The sequence below is a fragment of the Echinops telfairi genome, unplaced genomic scaffold, assembly GCF_000313985.2.
Source record: "Echinops telfairi isolate 266 unplaced genomic scaffold, ASM31398v2 ScPeMD7_3;HRSCAF=10, whole genome shotgun sequence".
NCBI lineage: Eukaryota > Metazoa > Chordata > Mammalia > Afrosoricida > Tenrecidae > Echinops > Echinops telfairi.
Window position 1 is genome coordinate 63,047,254 of NW_022103899.1, and position 9,875 is coordinate 63,057,128.

The following is a 9,875-nucleotide window of genomic DNA, read 5'->3' on the forward strand; positions in this document are numbered from 1 at the left end:
GTGCTCTGGTCTAGCCAGATTTGTAAGGTCATGATAGTGCGGGGAGGAAGCATTCAAGAACTAGAGGGAAGTTGTATGTTTCCTCAGTGTTATCCTGCACTCTGACTGGCTGTCTCTTCCTTGTCACCCTTCTGTGAGGGGATGTCCACTTGTCTACAGATGGGCTTCAGGTGTCCGTTCTGTTGTTTGTAGACTCACTCCGGGTTGGAACCAACTTGACGGCACCTACAGCCGCCACCACCAGACGCCGTGGCTGTTCTGTGACGTGTGTCTCATGTCTACAGTCGAGTGCTGAGTGTAAGTAACAACAGTCCTAGGGAGGATCATGCCCTGTGGCCAGCCCTGGCACTTTGGGGTAAAATGTGGACCTTTGGGGACGTGGAGTCCTTGGTGGGGGGGTCCGGTGCCCGGTGTGTGTGGGGTCTGGTGCCAGGTAGTGGGGGGCGGGGTGCAGGCTGGCTATGGTGCTGTCATGGAGCCATGGCAACATCGAAAAGGAGGCTTAAGGAGAGAGCTTCCGAGCCGCCCGGCAAAGCCTGACCTGGTCTTGTAAACGCACTCAGCCCCCCAGGAGCTTTCGGCCAGTCCCGCATCTCTGCGCTCTGACAGGCGTTGTTACTGGTGCCCTTGGGTCGGCTCTGACTCTCTGTGCCCTGCTGCACAACAGGACACCGCGCCAGGCTCGTGCCATCCTCCCAGCAGCTCCTCCTACCTTGGAGCCCATCTGGGGGACGCTTATACTCAGAAAATATGCCACACACAGTCACTTCTTGGAAGGCCCCCGCCCTCCCTGGCACTCCCATCCCACATCTCCCCCCACCACCCCTGGGTGGTGCCCAGGCCCTGGGTGCTGGAGCCCCAGCTCGGCTGGGCCTTGTTTGAGAGGGTGCGGTTGCCACCTCTCCGTGAAGCCTCTGCCTTCGGGGGCCTAGTTTTCCGTTGAGTCTGTCCATCGGGAGGACACGGCTTCCAGGGGCTGCGTATCAGCTGCAGGCTCTGCTGTTCAGCTTGGCCAACGTCCTCCTCATTTCCTGTCGCTGGCCACTGGCCACTGGCCCTGGCTGCCCGCCTGCCCACGTTTGCAGTCTGCTAAGCCACGGCCAGGAGCAGTCCCCTGGTTCTCAGCGTGGCTCCTGCCAAGACAAACAGGATGGCCACGATCCTGTCTGGGTGTTTTGGAGGTGGGCCAGGTGTGGAGTGCCCAGGAGGATACCAGGGCGCAGGGGCACAGGGGCTGGGACCATTACGGTGGTGATGTGATGGTCCGAGGGGCCACAGCTGGCCTGTAGCTCTGGGTCCAAGCCACCTACAGCAGTGCCCTGCTTTGAGGACATATCAGGCGTGGGTTGATTCCCAGCCAGTCGAGGGACCCTGCCCAGGCGGCAGGCCCTGTGCCCACGCGCAGGGCACGGGCTGGTGTGGCCTCAGCCTCCCCGCAGATATTTTCAAACATGAAAGGCAGGCGCCCAGCCTCTGGAGCCCCGCTGCAGCCCTGAGGGCGCGCCAGGGCCGCGGAGCGTGTGCAGGGAACGGCTGCTGTGTGGCAGACATGGCTGTGCAGCTTGGTGTCTGATGGCTCCCAGAGCGTGCGAGGCATCTGGTGACAGGGCCTAAATCCTTCCAGACCACGTGCAGCACCCACCCGGCCTCCCAGGCAACAAAGGACGAGCTTCGCTGACTCCGGAGAGAGCAGTGCTGGGCTTGGGGCGGGACCTCAGAGGAAGACCTCAGAGGAAGACTTGGAGGCCTGAAGCTTAGGAGGGAGGAAGCCCAGGTGAGGCCGGGCCAGGGGACCAGGGCGTGGGTTTTGCCTGGACACTGGGCCAGGCCTCTGCGGAGTTGCCATCCCAACAGAGGACTTGACGGGGACCGGGGCTTTGTGCTCTCTTGCTTCCCTGGGTGGGGATTCAAACCCAACCAGAGGCCCCTTACATTCTGCTCTGACACCCCTGGCGTCTCTGTGAGTCAGATGACATGATGACAATGGGTTCTGACCGGCCCCTGAACCCTCTGGACTACCTTTCCCAAGGCCAAGCAGTTCTCCCGGCCGAGGTGGACAGAGGCTGGCTTGGGGGCCTGTGTGCATCACCAAGGACCCCTCTTAGCACTGTCAGCAGAGGCCATTTCCTCGGGTCCTTCCAGAATGACCCTGCTCGCCCCCCACTGAGGAAGCACTCACTCCTGTCTGCCAGGAACCTTGGAAGACAGCTACTTGGTCAGCTGACTGGAAGGTCCACATTTGTGCCTGTTCCAGAGAGAGGTGACCCAAGAGAATGCTCAGACAGTAGAACAATATCGTTGATAACACATGCAAGTCAAATTTGGCTGAAGATCATCCAAGAACGGCTGCAGCGGTACCTCGACAGGGAGCTGCCCAACGTTCAGGCCCGATGCAGAAGGGGACGTGGGGCAAGGGCTCTCACTGCCGATGTCAGATGGATCTTGGCTGAAAGCAGCGAATATCAGAAAGAGGTTTATTTATTACTATTATTACTATTTTGCTACGAGTCGTATGCAAAGGCGTGGACTCTGTGGCTCACAGCCCTCTATGGGAAGCCTTGGGAAGAAGGGGAATTCCAGACCATGACACGGTGCTCACACCGAACCCCATGGATCAAGGAGCCGCTGTGCACACAGGACAGGGGACGCTGCGTGCTTTAAGGCAGGAAAGGTGTGCGTCAGGGTGCGTCCTCTCACCGTGCGGACTCCGTCTGAGTGCTGAGCCAGTCATCAGAGGAGCTGGGTGGCCCGCAGGAGAGCCGGGCATCGGAGGAAGGGTATTGACAACCAGGAGGGAGGAGGACTTGACGCCCTTGGTGACGAAGGTCATGGACCGCAGCCTTCAGCGTGGGTGACAACTCGATGCCAGGAAGACCCAGATCCTCACCACGGACCGGATCGCGATGAGCAGAGCAAAGGTTGAAGCTGTCAAAGAATCGATCTTGCCTGATTCCGTAACTGATGCTCGTGGAAGCAGCCGAGATGCAAAGGTGCATTGCACTAGGTGCATCTGCTGCACAGACTTCTAGAGCACTGGAAAGCAAGGGTGTGACTCGGAGGACTAAGGTGGGCCTGACTCAAGCCATGGTGTCTTCAACGACCTCATCTGCAGGTGCAGGTTGGATATTGAATAGGGAAGACCAAAGAAGCGTCCACATGTGCGAATGATGGCGCTGGCAAAGAACATTGAAAGCCCCACAGACGGCCCAAAGGACAAACAAGCCAGTCTTGGAAGGACAGCCAGAATGCTCCTTGGAGGCAAGGACGGCGAGACTCCGTCTCACGTACTTAGGACATGTTGTCAGGGAGTCCAGTCCCTGGAGAAGGACGTCGTGCTCGGTAAAGTGGCAGGGCGGCGGGGAAAGGGGGGAGGCCCTGAGCAAGATGGTTGGACACGGTGGCTCGAAACCAAGGGCTCAGACATTCAGGAACAATTGGGAAGAGGGCACAGACCGGGCCGGGGTTGGCTCTGTCTGTACCCTGATGAGTCGGAACCCACCCGATGTCCCCTAACAAGGACAGCCCCCTCTGCCCCCACCTAACACTAAAGACGCCTCCAGGCAGCCCCACCCCCATCTCACAGCCCTCCAAGCAAGCGTGGGGAGCAGCGAGCTTGGTGCTACCCGATGGAATGATGGGAGAAGAGGAGGGCCTTCCGTGGAGATGCCAGTTGCTCCCCCAAACTGGTTCCCCTCTCTTTCTGGAGGTACATTTCCCACCCACCATCGCAGTGCCCTGTGATTACGTGACTGCATTCTAACCAACGGGGTCTCCAGCAGGGAGCTATGGTCCACTGTCTGGCCCCCCTGGGGGTTTGTTCCTGAATGACTGAGGGCAAGAGACCCCCTCCCCGCGGCACAGTTACCACAACAAGAACAAAACCTTCCGCAGGGACTTGGGACCCTTCCCGAGCGGCAGGGCTTCCCAAGATCTCAGCCTTTATGGGGACCGACTACCTCATTTTCTCCCACGGAGTGGCCAGTAGGTTCAAACTGGTGACCTTTTGGCTAGCAGTCCAGTGTTTAACCACTGTGCCTCCAGAGGTTCACGAGAGTCACACACGGTGGCAGGCCTGGTCACCCCAGAAGGACCCTGGGTTATACCGTCCTCAGCCCATGATGACTTCCCTCCTGACTCTGTGCAGAGTGGACGAGTCCTGGGCCCCCATCCAGAGGCTGAAGGGGCAGGGCAAGGGTGGGGCGTGGTGCTCTGAGGCCCCCAGTGGTCCTGCCTGCCTCCCTCTGTGGCTGGGAGGACGGTGCCAGAACCCCGGGGCTTGCTCCCTGACCTCTGGGTGAGCAGTAGCATCCCTGTGAAGGGCAGCTACCTGGAGGGCCTGGAAGGATGTCCCACGGACAAGCCCAGGTGGTGATGAGAGCACCCCGCTCCTCCTGAGCATCATGGTGGAGGAGGAGGAGGAGGAGGAGGAGGAGGAGGAGGAGTCAGGGACAAGAGGAAGCTGGGTAGCTGTGGGAACAACTGCTTGCTCTGGATCAACCTGACATAGAGGGAACACAGGCCTCACTGGTGCACGGTCCCCGGTTCTCCACCCCCACCCCCTTCCCCTCTCTCCGCTTTAGGAAAGACCTGGTTTCCAATAGTCTCAATAAAAGGTTTAAAAATATCCTTTGCAGGGTGCAAATAAACATTTTAGTATAATTGGGGGAATGCAGAGAACTGTAAAAATTTATAGGCGTGTGACTTCTGACTGGCTGGGACTCCATGAAGCCCACTTTGATGAACTGGGATTTATTGACGTGCAAAGCCAGTGCCTTGGCTTTAGGCAAGGCTGTAAATGCTAACGAGGTTTAAACGCTGACCAAGCCCCGCCTGCACCCACCTTCAACGGGAGGGTCCTGAGAGCTTGCAGCTCTGCCCCCTCCCCTCCTCTGTTCTTCTCTGGAGCAGGGTCGCCCCTGGGAGAGGTGTGGGTACCGCCCCCCCACCACCCCCAGGCCAAGGGTGCGGCTGTGTTTTCACCCCTGCACTAATTACAGAGCTGCTCATTAAAGTCGCAAGGGGCATGTCTGCAGTGACTCCCACACATGGTTCTACTTTCCTGGGCCGATGGAAACCACATGTACCAGCGACCCCTTTTTCTTTCACTCCGTAATGCCAGGGAAGGTTTGGTCCAGGGTCGGCCCAGAGATGCCTTCTCCCCCCGCCCCTCTCTCCCTCCCGAGCCTGAGACCCCAGCCTCCTTCTCCAGGTACCTGCATCCTGCTGGGCCTGGCCGGGGGGCCTCCAAGGAGAAGTGTACCCATTGTAACCCTGATGTCTGGCACATGGCTGTTGGGGCCCAGGTCCCCCTCGGTCAGCTGGGGAGGGGTGTGTATGTGAGGGGCCCCCATTCCCAGGGCAGGCCTGCTCTGAACAGACCTGAGTGGTTATTTATAAACCCCGAATGCCAGAGCCCACTTTACAGGAACAGCCGAGTGCTCCGAGCATACTTCAGGCTTTACTCCTCCCTTTGAAGATGCGTCCAAACGTTTGTTCGTGTTTATTGACAGGAAGTTGTTTTTCAAAGCGCAAACCAGCAGGCAGGCCGAGGGCCGCGGGCCCCGCACCTTCTCACATTGGCATGGCTTTCTGGGCCCATAAATCCTGTTTGCCCTTCCACCCACCTTTCCCGTGCTGGGTTTTTTTTCCTTTCTTTCTTTTCCTTTTCCACTTCTAGAATTTGCCTGGAGGTGGGACATTACTTTCTTCTTTCCTATGACTCAAAATAATTTTTGGGGGGAGGGTGCCTTTCCTAAACTTTAAGGGACAAACCATGCGTGGGTGTAGGTTCCTCTCCGCTCTGAACAGCTCCAGTGTGTTGAAGGCCCTTTTCTCCTGCCCAGGCCGTTCCCTGCGGCCCTTAATGGACCGATTCTACTTGGCCACATGGTCTCTGGCCCACAGACCACGTGCTGAGGTTGAGGCTCTCTGTGGACAGGATCCACGGAAGATTCCACTTCCTCCAGCCGTGTCGCCAAGCCGGGGTTCCGAGGCAGGTCCCATGGCCACAGGGTCCCTGAGATGAGGGTCCACAGGTGTGGGATCTCCCCGGCGTTTTCCTGGGCCCCCTCCCACCCGATACACACTCCCATGCTGGGTGACAAGCGAGGTGTCAAGACCCTAGGCCCCCGTGAGCTTCAGATGCGCCCACTTCTCTGCAGGGCAGCTCACGGGGCACCCTAACAGGGACCCTCATCTCTTCCTACAGTCTCACCCCGCCCCCTCTTACCTAGTCAGAAATGGAGGCAGTCTTCCACAGCCTGTCCCTGACCACCAAGCCTCCTTGCTTCCTGGATCAAAGCCCACGTCTCCAGCCACTCTACCACTGCCTGGCCTCAGGCCCTGTCATCTCTTGTCCACCCACGTCACCTCCTCTACACCCGGCTTCCTCGTCTGTGGACTGGGGGTATGGCGAGCACCCATGCGATGGGTGGGGGCAAGGCTGACGAGTTCATGTTGGCAAAGCACCTAGAATAGTGCCCTTTCCTCACAGGTCCGGTGTGTGTGTGTGTGTGTGTCTGGTTCTCTCTCACACCACACCTGTCTTTCCTCACTGAGAAGTGGTCCTGTCATTCTCATGCTGAGCACCCCGCCACCAGCTCCCAGACCTCAGGGTGGTCGCTGCAGGCTGTCCCCAGACCCACCCATCCTGCCTCCTGGGTGGTGCACAGTCCTGGGAGCTGGCACAGCCCCGTTCTTTGCATCTGTAAGGAGCCCTGGTGGTGCTCTGGGTTAGGGGTAGTGTGGTAGTTACATACTCTGGTGTCAATTTGAGGAGTCACAGGGTCGGGGTGGATCTTCTAGCCTGTCAATCAGGATATAGCCAATGAGGCCTCTGTGTGGGCATGGCCTTCTCCTGAGGGTCTGGGGACCTTGGAGGTGGGAGACACACTCTCTCTCTGCTCACTCCCTGGAAGACATCCCTGTGGAGAAGATACGTGGAGAGAGGCTGATGGAGCCAGACCTCTGGAGCCGGAGAAGCCACGTAGAGATCCATGCCAGCGCTGAGATACAATACCACTGGATCCACAAGACTTCCCACCTACTGGCCTGTGATCTTCCTTCATTCGGCATCATTGCATGCGTTTTATGAGTCTGAAGAGGACTTTATAGATTGATATCAGACATATGGGCTAATGTGGGACTTACGGACTTGATCTGGACTGGGCTGGGACGCTCAGTATTCAATTGCTCTTGTATATAAACCTCTTGTGAGTGTATATAAACACATGTGAGTGTCTCCCTGGATTTGTTTCTCTAGTCTACTCGGACTAACACAAGCAGGGTCTATGGTTCAAACCCACTGGCTGCTCTGTGGGAGAAAGACCAGGCAGTCTGCTCCCACAAAGGCTTGAGTCTTAGACACCCTCGGCACACTCTAAGTCAGAATTTATGGCCCCTCTCTGGCTGGAATGCCCTCCCCCGTCTTCTCCATGAGCCCACCCTTCAGTTCTAGCCCCACTTGCTCCAGGGGGCTGCTCCTGACCCACCTGTGCAGGTGTGTAGTAGAAATTCCATGCCAGGCGCCATGTGTGGACACAGCGTCTGTGTGTCCGGAGCTACTGTGCTTAGCAAGATGCCACCACAGGAAGTGATCACCTCAAAGGTGCAGGGTGCATCTTGTGGGTGTTGCTGGGTGCTGCCCCATCAGCTCTCACAGTAAACCAACACACAACGGAAGAGACCCCCCCCTCCCCCCACCGTGATGATGCCCGAGCGTGCTGTGGAGTGCCTTCCCCTCCTTCGCTGCCCTGCTGCCTTACCAGGCACGATGCCCTCTCCAGGGTCTGCCCTCTCCCGACAATGTGCCCAAAGCCCAGGTGATGAAGTGTCGCCATCCTTGCCTCCCAGGAGCACTCTGGCGTGGCCTCCGTCCAAGATGGACTCGGCGGGCCTTCGGCACTCCGCGGCACTTTCGCCGGCCCCGCAATCCCATTCTTCTCCGCTCTGCCCGCGTCGCGCTGTCACCTGCAGGGGAGCCATCGAAAATGCCACGGCCGAGTCAGGCGCACCTTAGGGTGCAGGAGACCCTGCAGTACATGGTGCTGCCAGTGGGAGTTAGGGGTGCTGGTCACTCCCTGGTGGGGCCACCCTTTGGGGGTCACTTTCGGACTTTAGCCTGGACAAGGGCCACACCCGAAGAGAAACGCCTTCCTGCTGTATTTCAGTTCTGCACACTGTGATGTGTCCGGGCAGCACCGAGAGCTGACTGTTCAGGTGGAGCTGTAGAGGGGAGAGGGTGGCGGGGAGAAAGGAGCCCAGGACCCTTGAGGGGTGCAACAGACAGGAAACCCAGCGACGTGTGCACGCGCATGTGCAGCACCCTGAGGCACCTCAGAAGAAAGGCCTGGCCACCCCTTCTGAAAACAAGCAAAATCCAGGACACGTGAAAGCTGTATGAGCCCAGGCCCACCTAACTCTCCAGGAGTCGGGGGTCCCGCCACGGCACGGTCTGGGGGCCTGCTTGTTTGTGTTTGCAGAGAGCAGGACCGGGATAGAAGCTTCCAGAGAGCTCACTTCTAAGGCAGGCAGGCTGCTCGCTAACAGGGGGGCGGGGGATACCGTGTCACCCTGAGTTTGGACGCCTTTGGTCTGTTCGGAGTTCCGGGCAGGCCTGGTCCCCGAGTGCGCAGCGGAGGCAGGAAGACCCTGTTCCTCCCCCCGGTGCCCCGCCCCTCACTTCGCGCTGGGGGGTCTCCAGCCGCCGGCCTCGAGGACCCCCTGTCTTCCCACATCAGGGCTCCTGCTCCCAACCCCTTTGGCAGGCTAGTGTGGTGCCTCTGGGTCCCTTTCATCACTTAGGGGGGCGTTCCTTCTGCATTCTCAGGTGGAAATGGTTAAGGCGAGTCCCCACACCGCCAGGCCCCCCGCCCGGTGCCCACAAATGGGGTCCACATGTACAGGGCCACTGGGGCCGGGCCTGCTGTCCAGGAATGCACCACCCTGGGCGGCTACTGAGGGGGCCCTGCTCGCGGGCGCCCTGGGCACATTCTATGACAGACGCTGTTGGGGACCCCAGGTGGGCGTCCCGGCCAGATGCTGAGGCAGTGGGGCAGGTGAGGGCATGGGTGGGTGCATGGCTGCCAACGTGCTCCCTTCCGATGGGCAGCTGGACTGGGAGTGACTTCCCCAGGTGTCCTCTGACCACGCTTCCTGGGGGACCTGCTGGCTCTTGCCTCCTTGTGATGCCCGGAAGGGCGCTGCCAGGCCTCAGGTTGTCCCGTGGGTGCCATGTGCTCTGCTGGAAGGGCTGTCAGAGTGTGCAACCCAGGAGACACTGTCCCTTCTCACTTGATTGTCTGAACACTTGACTGCTGCCTGCACATTGCAACATTTTCCCAGACCTCTAGTCACCCAAGTCCTGCCCCCTGTCCCTGGTGGCTCTGAGCCCTGCTCCTCAGCCCAGGTCACCTGTACTTGCATTCCCAGTCGTGGTTTACACGTGCCCGAGTGGGTCACTGTCCCCCTCCCCTTGCTTTCTTGCTGGCTCCCTGGGCAGTAACAGTTGGCTGAGCTGGAGAATGATGGGGACAGGGCAGCTGGATCCCCACTAGTGCAGTGCCAGACACCTGGAGGGCGGGTGCTCAGAGTCCTGAAGGTCCCTGGGCACTGGGTGTGGAGCAGGGTGACCACTAACCTCCCCTGCAGGCAGGGCGGGGACAGTGGTCAGTTTGCAGGCTGTGAGGAGGCTTGTGGCTCTGGAGGCCTCCAATCTACCCCTTTTGGGGATGTGTGATCCATCCAGGACAGGCACCTCCTGATGCTTGTGCTGGGTCCTCCTGGGCAAGGTGAGCTGTGGCTGATGTCTGCTCCTGACCCACCTTGAAACATGCTACCAGTTCTAGGGAGCCTCCCCACCAACCTCTGCACAATCC